We start from the raw sequence: 20,405 nt of genomic DNA on the forward strand, positions 1-20,405 counted from the left end.
AAGTAGCCACATAGCACAGGGAGATCAGCTAGGTGGTTTGTGACCACCTAGAGGGGTGGATAGGGAGGGTGGGAGGGAGGGAGACGCAAGAGGGAAGAGATATGGGAACATATGTATGTGTATAACTAATTCACTTTGTTATAAAGCAGAAACTAACACACCATTGTAAAGCAATTATACTCCAATAAAGATGTTAAAAAATTAAATAAAAAAAATAAAATGAATAAAGAGGTTTCATTTTCAGAGTTACAGACTATAATCTTATCAAAAAATAGCAACTTGTGAGGCTTCAAATATACCTTCAGTCAAAGGCCAAACAAATTTCTTGACCAAAGGAATGGTTTCTCTATAACCTCCATAAATCTATGATAAATAATATATACTAAGTGTTAATATTCCAGAATAGAATCAACATTTTCTGACTTAAATCTGACTTGCTATATGAGGAAGAAAATTAGTAACTAAATAAATCTACTTAAAATGTCTTAAAAAATAAGATACAGACATATATGCCCTTAAATATTTAATATGAATGAGTATAAAAATAATTATAGAAGCATTTCGAGAAAACAGGAAAATAGGTTTAAAAGGTCAACAGCGGTTATCACTGTTGTTTTTTAAAATTTTCTATATTTTCCTAAATTTCTAGTCTTAGCATCCATCACTTGTTTAATCAGAAGTTTTCAATCCAAATCTTTGTTGCTTTAAACACATAGATGAACGAGCCATCTTTACTACATTTGCATATTTGAAAAATGGTATGTGATGTTAAGGACATGGTCAGGAAAACTAATCGTCAATGTGTGCTGAGGCTTGCGAATAGGCATAAGAATCATTTATAAATTCAAAACAAAAAGAAAAATGAATAAAAAACAGATGACTCCTATTTTGTTTTTACCTTTTCTACTAGTAAGAATCATATTCAAAAGGCAGAATAATCTAGATAAGAGAACTGAAACTTAAGACAGATGAAGAGACAAAGGCATATCTAATTATATCTTGATTATTTCCAAGTTCTAAGGTCAGATGAATCACACACTAATGCACTGAAACTCTTGCATTTAGGATCACAAAAACAACCTTTCGTAAAGAATTATCTTTAGGAACTGTGAGCAAGATATTCATGGAAAAGTAGGAGATAGAGAAATACCCTAATTTTTTTTAATAAAGGAGGATTATAGAATACATAGAACTGTGAACTTGAGCTGGTCCCTGATAACAGCACCAAGTATACAGTAAGCACTCAATAAAAGCTAGTCCCTTTTCTTTTTTCCTTTCCTGTTATTTTGTGCCTTTCCCCTCTTTTGTTGGGAAATCTAAGACTCTCCTTAAGATAAATAGTTCAGGAGAACAGTTGAAATGACCATTGGAATTATTTTAAAATTACTATTTAAAATTTAAGTTATGTTTTACAATTTGGGCTATAATGCACACTTTCATATTGTTTCCCAACCAATTCAGAACCTTCTATGCACTTCATCATATAGAGAGCAACACTGTGAGGGGCTAAGAGGGGAGACACTGGATGAAGATAGACCTGGATTCAAATACTAATCATTAACTTGATCTTACTCTCTCTCTAAGCCTCAATTTCGTTATCTATAAGTGGTGATAACAACAGAATCCAAGTCATAGAAGAGATTAGATGATTATATGAGATAATGCATATATAATGCACTTATCTAGCACACAGCAAATCCTCAAGACTTGTTAGCTATCCAAATCTTTAACTAGAAAAACTAGAATGAAAAGATATATGTCAATATGCTCAATATATATGTGAGATCAAGGGGCATGAAAGGAAGGGCAAAAGGAAGACAAGTGAGCTTTCTTAAAGAAAGTGGGGAAAAAAAAAAGAAAGTGGAAAAATGACAAAAGTGGGATAAGAGAGAGATAGATCAATATACATAGAAACTGAGGCACATTTAGCTTGTAACGTTCATTTGAAATTATAAATGAAAGCACAAAGAATCAATAAACAGAGAGATACTGGGTCAAAAGGGCAAACGGAAGATGGAAAACAAGAGAGGAAAATCCCAAACATATGCAACTTCTTTTTCGTATTTAATTTCCTTTGTCTTTGATTTAATTCCAGCAGTTATTTTTACATTCCAGGTTTCAATTAAATTGAAAGAAAAAAGGAAGGCTCTATGTAACTATAATATTTGGGAGAATATTAATACTATGTAGTTCTAATATTTGGGAGAAAAAAGTATGTAATTCCCATGGTTTTAACATTGCTATATTAAATTAGGAGATAATTTTATTGATTCAAGAAAATATCTCCAGGAAAAGACTGCTTATGTTTTAAACAGAAGAGCAATTAGAACACAGGAGAACCACTGCAGAACTGTGTTCCCAAAGGAGAGTATGGAATTTTCTTGCCTAGAGATCGACATGTTTCTACATCACGTTATGTACACATGAAGACATTCTGTCTTTCAGGAACTCCTTAATTCTACTCTTGTCTCACCCACCTTCCTGGAAACATTATAGTTTTCAGGTAGCTTGCCTTCACTTTCTTTATGAAGACCTCATCCCTAGGGCAAAGTCTAAAAAGTTTGTTGTGGCTCTAGGCCTAGAGAACTTTGTACGATAGCAACTTCCCACAAGCTTAGAAAAATCATAAAAAATAGTCCTTAAGTGATAAATTGAACATTGTAGTAAAATGTGTGCTCTAGATTCAAACCCTCTGGTTTGAATACTGATTCTGTCCATGGGGAAGTTCCTTCTCTTTGGGTGTCTCAGTTTTTGCAGTCAAAAACTTGGATAATAAGTGTATCTACCTCATAGGGTTGTAATGAGGACTAAATAAGATAATACTTGCAGAGTGCTTAACATATATCCTGGTACAAAGTAAGCACTTAATAAGGTTTTGCTATTTATACTTTAAATTAATAAACATTTTATTCTAAAATAAGAGTATATTCTTTATTAATAATAATATCCATATTGTTAAAGGAGTAAGATCAAATGAGTACATATAGTTTACAACAGTTTTGTCCTTGGTCATTCCAGGGATATAACCATAGAAAAAGGGAAACTTAAATTTGTCCCAGAGGATGGCTATTTTCATTTTATAATGAAAAGACCATTTATTTCCAAGGAGTTAAGGCAGAACAGCTTAGCCCAGAAATAAGAAATGGCCCCAGCCTGCGGGATTTGACACCACTATTCATTGATCCCAGGCCCTAAGACCACTTTGACCCACTCTCATAAGTCGCCATGCTTTGTCTAGTTTGCAAAAAAAAAAGTTTTTTGGGATGTAATTTGAAGAATTATAGATGTTGAGAGGTTAATAAACCCCTAACTAGGAGAGAGTACAAGTAGCATGAGTAATTAACTTGATGTTGAGAATAAAAACATACTTAATAATTACTTCTTAATAACATTGTGATGTCAACACATTAATAAATTAATAAATATTAATGTTAACATTTGTTTATTATGTCATATGTATCTTCCTTTGTAGACTGGGCATGATTCTAAAGAAAAAATAAGCAGAATCTAATTAGAGGTTAATTCATATTCCAAAGGTACTACGGGTTGAACTGAAGGAAGCTTTTTTAGGCTGTAATAATCATTTTTCTGAATTAAGGTTTTCTGAAGTCTGTATGATGAGCGAGCAGCAGAAGCAGGCACTAACACTGAAGTTGGTGCAGGACCCTGTATTAGCCCAGACCCTGGCAAGAAAGAGATGCCACACTCAAATGGGGCAAATGACAAGAATGTATGAGACTACTTACAAAGGTGGGGGCAGGAAAAGCAACAGGGATGGTGCCATTCCCCAAAGCTAGTAACAGTCAAAAGGCTGTTAACTGAGCAGGGGAAAAAATTATTGCCAGAACCTGGAGAGCGTAACTATAGACGAAAGTCATCCAACAAGAGCTGTGGCTTTGGGAGAGGGATGCAACCAAAGTTTAATGACCTGATAGGGAGGGAGCCAGGGGAATTAATATTGAACCCCAACCTCACGCTCCTCTTGCTCTCTGAGACCCTGCAGGTGCTTCCCATTGGTTGAACCCAATAGAAAACAAGAAGGCAAGGAAGTCCATTAATGCAGCCTTCAGAGGCACAGAGCAGAGTGCTCTGAGAAGGACTGAAAATGGATCTGATTCTAAGCGCCAGACCAGTGCAGATCCTCCTGCTAAAGGCAGAGACATGATGGCCAAACCTGGAAATGCAATGAGCAGAGAGTTAAGCCCCTGCTAGTAAGAGGTCTCCCTCTGGCTCCTGGATCTTTCAGTTTGGTGGGAAAACTTGAACTTCGGTGTCAGTTATGGGCTCTATAGCAGTTGGGTACCACTGGACAATCTGTTCTTTCTGCCTGGGCTGAAGTATGGGGAATATTTTCCCCTCTAAATATATAAAATACTATTTATTATATTCAGGTCATCTACGAGTCTTACTACCATGTACTATGTTCCAAAAAACGCATTTCATCAAAGAAAACTAAATGATATCCACATTGTGATTAACTACTTAGAGTGGAGGCAGCTTGCTACACAGGGGTTCTGAAAAAATGGGCTTCCTCATGTGGTTTATGTGAGTATTAAATGAGGTAATGTACATGAAAGTGCTTTTCAAGCTATGAAGTAGTATCTTGATGCTGTCACTATTAAAATATATGGCAGCCATAGGGAAATGATGGATAGTGTACAGCTTAGTAAGAATTGTTGTCAGAAGCTACTGCTCAGGGCTCTAAGCAGGTGAGAGTGGAAGGAAAATCTTTTTGATTTTATATTTTGAAATTATATTATGAAAGTTCTCTTTTCCCATTAAATTTACTGTTAGTGTTTGGACTGTTTAGTTGGACAGTGAAATATAACTGAAGTAGAGCTATGAATATAACACATTACACACTTGTTTTATACTATATAACATGAAAATGAAATAATTCATTGCCAGCTTAGTATAATAGAGTTATTGAAAAGCATCAGTAACAGACTTCCAATGATATATGTGGAATTTCCCACAAAGCTGCAGATCCTACAAACTGTTCCTGGGCAAGTCCTGCTTGTTCCTGGCAGGCAAGACAAGTTGTCAAGGGTCCTTCTGCCACCTTTGCATTGCTTTTTCAGGTCTTGCTTAGGAATGATAGAAACAGAGATTGTTAGAATTGGAGGGAGCCGTGAGTGGGTGATACTTCTATTTTTAAAGAGAAACAACTCATCCTAATTAGTTTGTAAATTTGCTAGGGGTAGAATTCAAATATTATTTGTACCTTGTCCCTCTTCTTTTCCTCCCTACCTAGCCTCAGCACCTAGTACAGGACCTGTGTAAGGTGATGCAGTTTACTTTTTGGATGAGGGAACTTCACACACACACACACACACACACACACACACACACACACACACACACACACAGAGCAATCCAATAAATAATACATTAATAACAATAGCTAAAATTTGCTGAGATTATTGCCAAACACTGCTCAAAACACTTTCCCTATATTAACTTCTCTAATCCTCACAACAACCCTTTGAGAAAAGTACTACTATTACTCCTGTAGTTGTCAAGGCAGTTGGGGCATAGAGTGTTTAAATAACTCATCAACAGCTACTAAGTGGTAAAGACAGGGGTTGAACCCAGTTCCACTCCAATTCCAGAGCCTGAGCCCGAGTTGAGTCCAAGCCCATGATGTTAGTCACAACGTCCTACTGTCAATATTATAATGGGCTTCTATTTAATTAAGAAAGGTCTAAGAAAAAGATGGACTAGACTCACATCTTACCTCGAGGTTAAGTTCTATATTTAGGATAAAAGGTAAAAATTCCTAGCAACGAATAAAGACAAGTGGAAAATTCTAAAATATGCCCACTTTCTACAGGGTTTACTCCATTCTGTTTTAATATTAAACCCCCATACTTGCACTGTCCAATATGGTAGCTTCTAGGCATATGAGGATATTTAACCTAAAATTAATTAAAAATTAAATGAAATAAAAATTCAGTTCCTCAGGTGCAGTAGTCCATTTCAAGTGCTTAGTAGCCACATGTGAGTAATGGCAACCATACTGGCTAATACAAAATAGAACATTTCCATCATCACAGAAGGTTCAGTTGGACAGCAGTTCTCCATATGACTCATTCATATTAACAGATTTATTTGTTATGAGAATTAATAAAGATTACTGCTTCCCTTTGTACATGGGAATTTGATAAATGCGTAGAACTCCATTAGCACCTTTAAAATAACAGGTTTGCTACCAAATTCTAGTAATGTCTGTGAATAAGATGATTTAAGTACAGTTCATTCTAATGATGGTTCATCAGGATCAAATTAAAGCAGAGATTTTTTAAAAGGATTTTCCAAGGGACCATAGTCAGTTGTCTAAAATCATTAGAAGAGCCAAAGGATTCATTTTCAAATACCTAAGTAGTTTCAACAGTCATTTGTGGAGAATTTTAAAACTGAAATTGGATTGCTATTTTTCTCATAATTACCATTCCTTAAAGTTCCTAATCATAGGACTAGTGTAGGTGAAAGGCAGAAAACTAGGGGAGGGCTAATGGAGGGAAGGCTGAACAGGACCAGAAGTTTCTACCAAATCACCAACAGCTCTTGTCACTTCTCAGAGAAAACTGTACAGATAAACAGGATAAAGACTCCAGCGGGGCCTTCCCTGGTGGCGCAGTGGTTGGGAGTCTGCCTGCCGATGCGGGAGACGCCGGTTCATGCCCCGGTCTGGGAGGATCCCACATGCCGCGGAGCGGCTGGGCCTGTGACCCATGGCCGCTGAGCCTGCGCGTCTGGAGCCTGTGCTCTGCAATGGGAGAGGCCCGCGGAAAAAAAAAAAAAAAAGACTCCAGGGGGGAGCAAGGAACTCTAGACTCTGGGTCCAATATCCAATTTTAAGAGAGAAGTAATTAAAACCATATTAGTAAAAGATCCTATATTGCTTTAGACTTTTACATTTCTCCTTAATATTGTTTTTGCTCACAGAAGCACAGCAGTTTTAATTTTTTAAAGTAATGGTTCAATCAAGATGATATTCTAGAAAGTGTATGATAGGACATTTTGAGCTTTACCAAGAATAGAAGTTTGACACTGGCAAAAATCAATCATTTTTCACCTGTCTCCTGTCACTATTTTGGAATGTGATTTTGACTTCGTGCTAGAGAGTAATCTAAACCCATCATTTAATTATTCATTGGTGTAGTTTCCATTTCTACTCCAAATATATAGCTAAAATTTGCAAACTACTAAAGGGTCCTTGATGAGGATAAATATCAATAAATATTAAATATTTTTCCTAAGTGTTAAAAAATGTACAAGACAGTTCTAATGGAAAGAAAAATAAATGCAGAATAATCAACCATTTGTGAGAGTAAACAGTCAGTATGTAGTGCCTCAATACAAACATTAATATTACAGAGGATAGAATTTAGACATATTTAGCTGCTTCCCTTCAGAAATTAAAATTTGAACTCATTACAAGTGTACGTTTGCAATCACGTGTTCCTAAAAAGTTTTCTATGAGTCCATTTATATGAAATACATTTATAGAAAAGACATAACCATACAGAAAACAGAAAAGTGGTTAACAGGGAAAGGGTTGAGGGAGAGGGGACCTCTCCCTTTTCTTTTCTTCCCTTTAATTCCAATACTGAGATTTGCAAAAGGCATTCTGAAGGCAAAGTCCCCAAGCTGTCCTGAGCAATGGCAGAATCACCAGAATACATCAATAGCCTTCTGACAGGCTCCTTAGAAACTATCGGTGTTCTAAGGACACAGATACTTTCCCTGACACTTTTACTAGGATGCCTCGGACAAAGTCCAGTTAGTTGTGTAAGTTGTGGTAAGCTTTGTTAAAATGCAACCACATTGCTTTAGATTTATAAATTTCCATTCATGCGTATATTAGAATTAATTTTATATTTAGAATCCTTTAACATCCTTTGTGATAGATGTACCTCTGGGTGTTTCTAAATGAAAGTTAATAAACATGAGTCTACAGAATAAAATGAGCAAGAGTTTAGCACAGTCAAGGTTACTTGTCCTTAGAATCTAAAAGCCATTCCTGGAGTTTCCTACGCCAGAATCAGTGTTGACTGAAGGTTGAGGTAAAGATCTAGGCTGAGGTGACAGAAAATGGTTAAGGAAGGAGACGTTAGTTATAGCCTGAGGGTTCACAGACAAACACATAATCACCTCCTGTATCCTTTCCCTCACTTACTAAGGCAAATCAAAGTGTCCTTCTGATCAAATCTTCAGGGTTTCTAACGTCCTTTCGTGATTTTCTTCCCTTTCTAGGCATGCTTTCGATATTAATTTTTAAACTTTATTTTAGTGGATAAAAATTTTGTGGGAATATACCCCACATCTCCTCTGGGATGATCCCACTCCACTGTATAGTTTATGACTTTCAGTTGAAGAATTTTCCCACAGAGCCCATAAAAACAAGCAGTTTCATTAGAAGAATGGATTTTGCAATGGGGCATCAATTCAACCTCACTAGACTGAAATAAATTGAGCACGAAAATTTAAAATATGAAAATAAATAAATACCTATGAGGAATTACAGAGTCCTTATACCTAGTCAACTAAATGGCCTTCTTCTCATAATCACTGAAATGACAATAGGGTGAGGATGGTCCACCAATTATACCAGTACCTTGGAAATTAACCCATTTACAACGCCTTGGACAATTCAGGTTTTGGGATTAGTGATATATTCTATTAGCCTACCCATGGAACAAAAGTAAAGACATGATTGGCTGTGGTCACAGAGAAACTCAAAGAAGAGTCTGATTATTATTTTTTATTTTTATTTTTTTGCCATATGCGGGCCTCTCACTGTTGTGGCCTCTCCCGTTGCGGAGCACAGGCTCGGGACGTGCAGGCTCAGAGGCCATGGCCCACGGGCCCAGCTGCTCCGCGGCATGTGGGATCTTCCTGGATGGGGGCACGAACCTGTGTCCCCTACATCGGCAGGCGGACTCTCAAACACTGCGCCACCAGGGAAGCCCCTGATTATTTTTTAACCCCAGTAGATTCAGGTTCTGATTCTGACTTATTCTCTTTTTCTCTCTCTCTCCTTACTTACAACTAGGCAGGATCAAGAGAAAAGACTCAAATTTCACAATAGCTAGGATTTAGTTTAAGAGTCAAAGTGGTAGAATAAAAACGTATTTTGGGAGGAGGAAGGAAAAATTAGGAGTATGGGATTAACAGATACATACCAACATATACGAAATAGATAAACAATAAGGATTTACTATATAGCACAGGGACTATACTCAGTATTTTATAATAATCTATAATGGAAAAGAATCTGAAAAATATATATATATTTTGAAACATATATATATATTTTTGAATCACTTTGCTGTATACCTGAAACTAACACAATGTTGTAAATCAACTCTACTTCAATAAAAAGTAAATGAAAAAAGAATATATCCTTAAAATCACCCTATATCAGCTCAAAGAGATTGTCTTTATTCTCTTGTACATGTTTCAATCGAATTAAATACGACCACTGCTTTACCTGGGCTTAAAAAAATGTATGTAGCGTACTCCTAAATAGGCCTGCCATTATACTGGCTTTATTTCAAGTCTTTTCTTGACATGGCAGTATAATTTAATTAAGGGAAGGCACTACAAAAAGAAAAGTTGAGAACTAAATTGCAGGCTAGGAATGGCTAAACTGAGAGTCAAGTGGTACCCTAGGCTTCCTGTTTTTCTGACTTCAAAACGTTTTAGGTAATTTTTCCTGACTACTCTGGGGCCCTCTAGTCTTTTTAACTTTTCCACTACTGGACTCTCACTACTTTTTCACCTAGGGTCACTACATTATACAATTCTAAGGGACTTCATGCCCAATGACAGCCCTATTTTTATTATTTCTCTCTTCCCACAAATGTTTCTTAAAGTAGAAACTATTTCTAATAAGAGCAACTGATTATTTCACTTTAGGGAATTACAACCAAGTGCTTTTTTTTTTTTTTGGCCATGCCACGCAGCATGCAGGATCTTCCCCGATCAAGGATCGAACCCGTGCCCCCTGCACCGGACCACCAATGCACTTAATCACTGGACCACCAGGGAAGTCCCAACTAAGTGCTTTGGGACAACAACACACAAGAAAATACTGTAAGGGAACTTGAGTTATCTTTCTAATTCACTCACTGCTATGACCTGACTATGTCCCTCCAAAATTCATATGCTGAAATCCTAACCCCCAAACATTATGGTATTAGTAGGTGGAGCCTCTGGAAGGTACTCAGGTCATGAGGGTGGAGTCCTCATGAATGAGATTAGTGTCCTTATAAAAGATGCTCCAGAGAGCTCCCTAGCCCCTTCCACCATGTGAGAATAAAATGAGAAGTCTGCCACCCAGAAGAGGGCCCTCATCCAACAATGCTGGCACCTGATCTCAGACTTCTAGCCTCCAGAATTGTGAAAAATGAATTTCTGTTGTTAAAAGGTACCCAGTCTGTAGTATTTTGCTATAGCAGCTGGTACAGATTAAGACACTCACTCAGTAAACACATTGTCTGAGCATGTGCCAGACAATGTGTTACCATGCCATGGATGATGGAATAAAGACAGTTTAGAAAGTCCTGCCCTCAAGGAATATACAACCTATTGTGTCAGATAGGCAAGTAAACAAGTAACTAGAAAGCAAGGCGGAATTAAGAAAGGCTTCAAGAGCTGTATGTGCCATGACACGGCAGTGGGTGCGATGACTAACTCTGACTGAGAATATCACAGGAAAGCTTCATAAGGAAGAGACACTCATCTAACAAAGTGGGACCCTAAAGGAAGAGTAAGAGTCATACCAGTGGGAAAAGGGTGAGGGATGGGGGAGGCAGAAGTGCTACTTGGAAGAGGGCATACATTCTTATCAAAGAGAATTTCATGAAGAAAAGAATGGAAGGCAAGAAAATAAATGGCATTTTCCAAGGAATAGCAAGCAGTTTGGAATAGTTGGAGCAACAGGTACATGGAGGGCAGTGATCAGCACAGCTATAACTATAGAGTGGTGTCACATCATGAAAGATTTTTTTTTTTTTTCATGAAAGATTTTGAAGGCTGGGCTGACAAGTGTTTTTTCTCTCATCAGAATAATTCGGCTTCTTAAAAGCCACTACTCATTACTTGTGTAATGATCAGAAAACTTCCTATGCAAAAACCACAGGAATTAAAATCAGGAAAATATATAGTTTTTGAAATCATGCTATCACATTAAATAATGTGTATATACCTTATTAGCTTAAAAGCATTGTTTGGGGGCATAAAATTGAGGCAGAGTTTTCCTTAAGTCACTCTGGCACAAACACATTTTTCAGAGCCACTTCTAGAAATCTGATAGTAGACAGGAAGGAATAAAAGTGCTGACCTTTGAGCAAAAATGGGCATGTCACAGGAAATCAATGTACTGAGATGCACTGAGATCATCATCTAAGGGCTTCTGACAATTTTATACATGCTAATAGAACTGGCTACAAAATTTTCAGAGCTAGAGCAAAACGGAAAAGCAAGACCCCCTGTTCAAGAACTAGTAAGAATTTCAATCTAGAGACAGCAGAGCATTAAACCAAGAGCAGGGCCCTATGCAAGCCCCCATTACACACCCGTGAAGCAGGCCTGACTTCCAACTCTAACTTTTAATGATAATCCAGTTAGTTTCCACAGCCTGATATGTGTATAACAGCTCTCATATTCAAGTGTGAATTTCTGACACCAATTTACCCCCCCAGAATTTATCCCATCCCCACCAACGTGCTTTCCTCTCCACCTTCCCTGGCAGTGGTGACTACAAGAAAGCCCTTCTTAGAGATGTGCTAACTCCTTCACTTGATCTTATAATGCCGTTCTTCTGCTCACTGAAAACTCAGGCTTTCTGTTCTTAATCATTTGTGTTGAAAATTTCCCTTCTTCATAAAGTCTTCACTAATAGGAGGTAAGGTAATAAGTTCTCAACCACATCCAGTATTTAATCTTAATTGATGCACTGTTTAGGCTACTATTTGTGCAGAGTTTAAGTATAGCTGCCACTGCTGCTGCTAATACTGATGATGTGGTTGAGTGCCTAGGTACGGTGCTGGGCACTTCACTGTCCTGAAAATTGATCAGTGGATGATCCTGTTGCTATCTGATTTCCTTGTTCTTTATATTTTAGTCCTATTCCTCAGCATATTAACACTTTCCCCAAAGAAAAAACAGAGGAAGGAGAGGGAAAAAAATCACTTGGGTCAGACAATTTTGCTACTTGTTAATAGGGTTGGTAAGAAAAAACTGTTAATGACTCAAAAAAAGATTTGAAACAACTTAATTACAGCTCCTATATTATCCGTGCGTTTCGTTTATTCTTTCTGACATTCAGTGGATAAGCTGACCGTTAGGTTTATCTATAATCAATAAGTTGGCTATCTTAGGCAATAAAATCAGAGAAGACACCATGTTTTTTTCAATTGCATTCGTACAATACACATAGCCTTAGCTGTCAATAGAAAAAATTGAAACAGATCGTTTACTGTAGCTGTGAATTCTACTCAACCAGTTGATATGTATATTATGCTGAGCCGTGTGCTTCGTGCTACATTAAAACAGTGCATGTTTTCATGTTATGAGTGTACTATTATCATTGAAGAACTTCAGACAAGACCCTCCTGTGGCTTGAACCTGAATTTGGTTCAGTGCTGTCTGAGTGGGGTTAATTTGTTTAAACTTCGCCAATTTTAGAACAGAAGCAAATCTAAAGTCAGAGGCTCTCAACTGATTCGAATTAAACTCTTTGGATTAGATTACTCCTATTTGCTTTCGCTAGATTGGAATGATTTCAGTCTACTAATAATTTCCAAAACCCTGGATATGTAGCTGAAGTTTGGCATACAGTTTACCTTTTTCTCCATTTTTGTCTTTTTATCTTTGGTTTGAGAAGACCGTATACCCCCATCCCGTGACTATGAGAAGGAGGGAGGTTTTTCTTCTTCCGTGCAGAAGGTCTACTTAGTACCTCAGGACACTGTGCCTCCTGAGCCACAGCTTAACAGCATTAGCAAATGCAGCTCAGCCAGAGGGGAACTGAACAGCAGCTGAGTCAGTCTAATAATTTACACTGGGGAAAGCCCTTGGAATTCAGAGGCACATTGCCCAGCTGGAGAGACAAACCTAATCTTTGCTAATGATGTTCCTCCCTCTCTTTCCTATCAGGGCTGGACTTTTTACACATGCGCACATAATTATATATGCACACTCGGAGTCTAGTGAAGCCAAACAACACAGCACCCAGGATTAAATTACACAGTAAGACTATCAGGCGTCATCTGGCCTCTACATCCTGTCTGATAAATGCTGTCCATGGTTCACATTGTGGAGCTGTTAAAGATCGTAAGAGTTCAAAAACATATACAGCTACATCCTAAAATTCAAAAGTGAAAATATTTTGGTGATATTAAAAGTGATAATATATTACAATATTATTTGAGACTGAATATAGTAAGCTTGACTTCTTAAATTGACTTAAACAAATACATATCAGAAAACAGACACATGGACTTTGTTCTAAAAGGACTTGAGGCTACTGACAAAAATGCACACAGTGCAATAGGTAAACAGGTGAAGGGAAAACGAGAATAAAATGTAAAAAAAAAAAAAGAAAAAACCACCAAGAAAAAAAACAGTAGGCAAAAATAATTTGTATGCTAGCAACTGTAAAGATGGTTCACAAATTTGGACCAGAGCTTTCTGTGGATCAAAGTAAGGAGAAAGACACAATTGTTCAAGTAAGAGAAAACCATACCAATTGTCCAAGAGCAGTTTTTACAATACTAAGGCCCAAGAGGCTTTTCTTCTACTGATCCGTACAAAATGATAAAACAGCCTCAACAATACCCTCATAGCAAATACAGCAGCATTTCTTGGACAGTTTTTAGAGCACCTCTCCATTCAAGGTAAGTTTCCCTAGTATTCCAGAAAAGCAATACTTACAGTAACAGAGTCCAAGGAAATAGCTGAAATTCTGATTTAATGCAGAAAGGGATGGACTGCATCTCCTTCAGGAAATCTTTCCCTGATCATTATTGATCACACTCAAGCTTTCCAAAAAATTGAGTAGCAAGAATTGCAGGTTCTATTCTCTGGCAAGAACCTGGAACTCAAACATTCTGGGTTTTCATGTAAGGGGTAGACCCATAAGCTTTAAGAATCAACCAAGAAGGAGAAAAAGCTGATACCTTCCTATGAAAATTCAGGAATATGACCAGAATTTATGCCTCAAAACCTCATTTCCACCTGGAGGTGGGCCCCCCAAAAAATAAACCTGACCGTGCAGTGGTTTATTTTTTTATTATAATGTTCTTCCCATTCTGATGAAACTGTACTTTTTTCAATATTTTTATAACTATTTTTTTACAGAACCCTCTGCAAATAGCATCAACTATTTTAAAAAGAGGGAAGCAATTTAATAGTTAATACCTCTTCTGACGGTTGTGAGTCACCATCTGGGGCTATAAATTATAATCGTGCTACACGGTAACAGGCAGAGGGCTGATCCATGAAGCTCCCCCAGGAGAAGCCGTCTATCAGCGCAGCCATCTAGACAAGGGACTCAGGGACAGGGCAGCTCCGAGGCCAGACAAGGGCTACAGCGGAAGGATACAGCGCAGTCAGATTTTCAAAAGCACCTCTCAGACACCCCCAGCCCCAATGCCATACCATATTTCTGAAATAAGACAATTATAGAGAAAATTCTCACACTTTAAATACTGGCAACTAGAGGGGAATTTAGGATTCAAGAAGCTCTGGCCAAAAAAAGTCCTCAAGTGAGAGAGAACAAACAAGAGGTTCAGAGCTGCTTCATCTATTTTTAATGAACTTACAAATGTTTTGAAAAGAAAAAGGTGACACTATTTACCACAGAATGAGAACTGAGACATTAACCTAGCAAGAAGAAGCTATGAGATTGTGCACACATGTGCTTGTATAAACTCACACAGCCCCCAAACCTGGCGCCCTGGAGGCTGACCAGTGTCTTCTGCCTCTTACTGCAAACTAAGGGCTTAGCTGCTTTGGACTATTTACTCCTAATACAATAATTTCAAAGATGGAATAAGCAGGTGAAAAGAAGACAGAAGACAGGAATAATCCTAATAAGAAGGAAAACAGTGCAGAAAGTCAAGTTTATAAAAATAATCAGAAAATTACAAGTCGAAAGAAAAATGTACAGTTAGGATATTTTCTGAGGCCTTACATTAAGCCTTAAAGGGCACCTGAAATCATTCTTAGAAAGAGAATACAAGTTAGAAGTGCTAAACCAACTGGGTTTTTTGGTATGCTGCTTAAACACCTAAAGCTTTGACCTATCACGTCTTCCAAGATATTCAAGGTCTTTTATAAACATTCTCACATCAGTTCTTGCAACAAGGATCTGAGAAAGGCACTCATTAGATTTGCAAAACCACAAACCTACACCTAAAAACTCCCATTTTTGTGAGGAAGGTGGTCACTTAGATATTTTCTACTCAGCTCATTCACTGAATCAACAAATACTTTGTTAATCACTCAGGGTGCTGCATCTGTGTTAAGCAGTAAAGACAACGCAAAGATGAACTAGACAGTGATCCTGGCTCTGGAGGAGCTTACAGTCTAACAGAGGAGAAACATACGAATAAATGATTAATATGTAGTATCAGAAGTTCTCTGAAGGAGATGGATACAAATTTTTGAAGTATAAAGAAGGGAAAATTGCTGTCCAGGAAGAATAAAGAAGGGGTATATGAGTCAGAGGAATAGGCATGCACAAAGGCATGGAGGTGTGAAAGAAATCATGCTGCTATTTGGGGAGAGGGGAACATGTCAGCAGGGCTGGTGGGAAGTGATGAGAGATGTAGAAGATAGGGCTGGAAAAAATAGATTAGAGATTTTTTTTCCCCTATGGGCAGAGAAATATGGAGAAGTGAAGAGAAGTGACATGATTAGATTTGAAAGATGATTCTGTTTAAGGGTGGAAGACAGATGGATGGAGGATGGAAAAAAGCTACTGTAGAGAGAATGGAAAGCATCCGAGAGATACCTAGAAGACAGAATTGACAGGATATAGTGACTGCTGGATGTGACGGTGAAAGACGGTTCTCCAGTAGGGCAGACTAGATGCTACCATTGATCAGGTAGAAAAGTGCCAGCCAGGGACCTGCAGTGATGAGGTAACAAGCTAGGGTTTATATTTCACAAACTCTACCAGGCAAGGCAGTTGGAAATGGAATAAGGAAGTAGCTAAACTGAAACTGGGTCAAAGGGCTACAAATATTGTTGGGGAGACAAATACTATGGAAAAGTTTTATATAATTATTATAGTCAGGTCAGGAGATTTATAAATTTCATGGACTCAACTTTATCCTTAGTTTGTTGATGAGTATTAGTCTTTTCTCAAGGGTTATTTTATCATTGTCCTTTGTCTCTTTCATGTTCCTCCTGAATCTACCACCTAGCTCCTTACCCTCCCCCCATACCACACATGAATAATCTCCTGTCCTTCCCTCAACCCAAGCATGTTCCTTCCTTCAAAACCCTGTGTCTTCCATGAGCCACTTTTGAGCCCTCCTCAAAAAAATCAGTGATGGCTAAAGGATGTAACCGAACACAGATAACAAACTACTTCTTTCATTTAATGCCAAATCCATATTCCCATTAGCTATTTATACCTTTATTGTTTCATTACTTTATTTAAACTTTAAGTCATCCGAATAGGACATTACTTCTGAGTTCTAATCATCATCAAAAATTAGGATTGTCTAATGTGGGCAACATTGTTCTAAGGCCTTTTTGAAAAGCTACTATTTTCATGCATATCAGAGTAGATTTTGCATTGACCCCCAGAATTTAGGCCTCCAGGGAAAATGATTCTGATTCTGCATAATCTTCAAGAGACAGAAAGGACGATTGTGCAAGTGTAAGAAGGAAGTTAGTACTGCAATTCTACAAACCTTTCATGAGTGCCAGGTGCATGCTAGGTGCTGTACTGTGCTTCTTAGAAGCCATATGAGGATACAAAGGTGTAAAGAGGGCATCCTCTTTATTTTTTGGCATGCCTTACATATTTCGTAATTTAAAAAAAAAATGGTCCCTTCTCTTCGGAACTCAAGTCCAGCAGGGAAGACGGCACAAACACAAATGAAGGCAGGCCATGATACATGCTTATAATAGGGGTACAAATTACCATGAGATAATAAATAATAGATTAATCTGCTTTTGAGGAACAAGAGTCTGGTCATCTATCTTTATAAGGATATGAGACCAAAAGTTTGAAAATTGGGAAGAATATGTATCTTTCTCACTGATACATCTGATAAGCCTTAAAGAAATATTTTTGAATCTACAACTGGAAAGACACTAAGTCTAGCCCATTGGATCACAGGCCCAAAGCTGCTGCCAGGTCCTCTTATTCTTATTTTTTTAAAATTTATTTATTTTAATTAATTTATTTTTGGCTGTGTTGGGTTTCCGTTGCTGCGAGAGGGCTTTCTCTAGTTGCAGCGAGCGGGGGCTACTCTTCGTTGCAGTGTGTAGGCTTCTCGTTGCGGTGGCTTCTCTTGTTGCGGAGCACGGGGCTCTAGGCACATGGGCTTCAGTAGTTGTGGTGCGTGGGCTCAGTAGCTGTGGCTTGTGGGCTCTAGAGGGCAGGCTCAGTAGTTGTGGTTCACGGGCTTAGTTGCTCTGTGGCATGTGGGATCTTCCCAGACCAAGGCTCGAACCCGTGTCCCCTGCATTGGCAGGCGAATTCTTAACCACTGTGCCACCCGCTGGTCCTCCTTCTAAGGCTCTTGGTTATTTTTCGGAACAGATAGCATTGCTTGTCAGGGTTTTACACCACACCATTTCCAATGCTCCTTCCCCTCCAGTGTGTCCACCTTGTACCTCAAAACCCTCTCAGAGTCTCTTAGCCTCTTCCATCATAGCCAATCAGTGTACAGTCCTTCCCTTCACTACCACCCTTCCCCCACCCCACACACAGGCCAAGGGGTGATCCTAAAGCTTCCAGCGTATAATTTCACAGGACAAAAAGGTTGCAGATTCCCTTTAAGTGCGGTCCTTCCAGAAGGCAGGGAAAGGCCAGGCAACCTTTCAAAGTGCCCCTGGCATATGAGAAGGCTCTACTCCGTGTCATCCACATTGCCACTGACAGGCCTGGGACCAAAGCCTGACAGGAATATAAAAAAGCCCCTGGCTCCAGTCCACTCTACAACCCTCATGTCAGGCAGAAAAATGTGTTTTTTGTGTCTTTTTGGTCATATGACTTAGATATAAGAACCAGACTGATGACTTCCTTTTCCCTCCTCTAAAAAGGAAAGCAAAAAAAAAAAAGTCCTGTTTAAAGCAGGGAGTTTCTCATTAAGTTTAAGGAGATATTTATACATAATTAAAAGGAAAGATTTAGATTTTCTCTATCAAAATCAAAATAAGTTTATCTATAGTATAACACAAACATTTGCTATGCTAAAATATGCTGCATCTAAAGCATTTATACACTGCATAATAGCATTTAACACTACTCAGCATTTACGACTTCAGTAATTTTGCAGTTTAATGATTTGGAAAAAAGCTACCAGGAGTCAGGAGTCCCAGCTGTGTCCTAAATTAACTGTTTGGCCTTGGGCAAGTCACCAAACCTCTCTAGGCCTCAATTTCCTCACCTGCAAATTGAAGGAATTGGACTAGAATGGTCTCTAAGGTCCCTTTTAGCAACTGAAAAAGTATTCTGTGAGTGTAAGGAATCAGAACAATCCAACAATGGAAAAGGATATCTCAAAACTGATTTGTTCTCCCCATCTCTGGAAATGCTCGATGTATCAGAGAAATTATAATATTCCGGCTTTGGTACAGAGGATTGAACCAAATGACCTCTCCTATGTCTTTCAACTGGAAGATTCCGTCATTTTACAAATTAGTTCTAGAGACCATAAAACAACCAGAGAATGAAATTAAGTGGAGAAGGGGAACACCATGTAGGTACAGCAAATGTTTGCTGTTACATTAACAGAGTAATGACAGGTATAGCAAGTCACTGTGTAGCTAACATGAACTGTTTGCCTTGGGCCAGGTTGCTAGGTGGTGTAAATAACTCTGCAAACACAACACCTAGCAATAAAAAGGTCTAAATGCCTTCAGTCACTCCAAAGTGAGCATATAGAGTTTCTTCAAGTAAAGCCTCTGATTGTCAGTCAGAAAAACTAAGGGAACGAGGGAGGAAGTTCTCAATGGGCTCTCATTTGTCTGGGGGCAGACACTTCCTACACTGATGTGCTCCACTGGCCCACATTCTTAGGGCCATATAACAAGAGGGTGGCAAATAATAACAATAATCACTGCGTTATCTTACATTTATACGTGGAGTTGAGTTTCCAAAGTAATTCCATCTATTTTAATCTCCTTTGAGCCTCATAATGGCCATGTGAGGTGAGCAGACCAGGTATTATTGACCCCTCTGAGAAAAATTAAAGCTTACCAAAGTTTAGTAATATTCCTTTTCCTCAACAATGAGAAACTGATCAAATCCTTATTCTATCATTTTCAAGTCCCTTTAATGCTTTTGTCATAAGAGGTCTGCTAGGATCTATGGATCTATTTATGATTTCATTATATTTGCATATATTCAGGAAATGACAGAGGAATATAATATTGTTATGGAATTTCAGGAAATATCTTTTAAAAAGGAAACCAACGATAACAATCCTGAATTGTAATGCTGTTTTAAAAAGCTGACAGAAATAGATGTTGAATTAGAAATGCCTCCTATATCCGAGAAATAATAAAGGGGACCAAAAAAAAAAAAACTATAACAAACCAAATCCAATTTAAGTTGTAATCTAGCAATGTGATTCTGGAAACACATAGTGGAAAAGGTTAGTATACTGGGCAGATAGAGAAAAGTATTTGAAATAGGTGATAAATAAGCATATCAAGAAACAAAGATCTTTCTAAAGAAATTATATTGAAAAAACTAAATTTGGATTAATCAAGAATTAGGCAAAGGAGCTAAATTCTAAATATAGCCCCACCCAAATAAAGGCAGATTTTGGTATAGGCTAAGCATATAAAAGCTTTAAGCTTTGGAAGAAAAAAAATGGCAATATCTGTTAAGGCACCTATTGTGCTTATACTTTTAATACACTTTATCTCATTTAATCTTCAGACATTCATAGAAGTCAATATTATCATCATTTTATAGATGAGAAAAATGAGGCTCAGAAAGGTTAAATAACTTGCCCAAGGTTACACAGTTAGTAGATGGCCTGTTAGGTCCATCTGATTTCAAACCCAGTCTTTTTAGAAAGTTACTTCTTAGAAAAAGTATGTCTTTTACAGTTATATTTAGTTACTGGAAATATGAGATATTAAAAGATAAAAAATGCCTTTTCATCTTTCCTAATAATTGGTAGGCTGAAAATTCCATG

This window comes from Leucopleurus acutus, assembly GCF_964270905.1.
Source record: "Leucopleurus acutus genome assembly, chromosome: 5".
NCBI classification, from domain to species: Eukaryota; Metazoa; Chordata; class Mammalia; order Artiodactyla; family Delphinidae; genus Leucopleurus; species Leucopleurus acutus.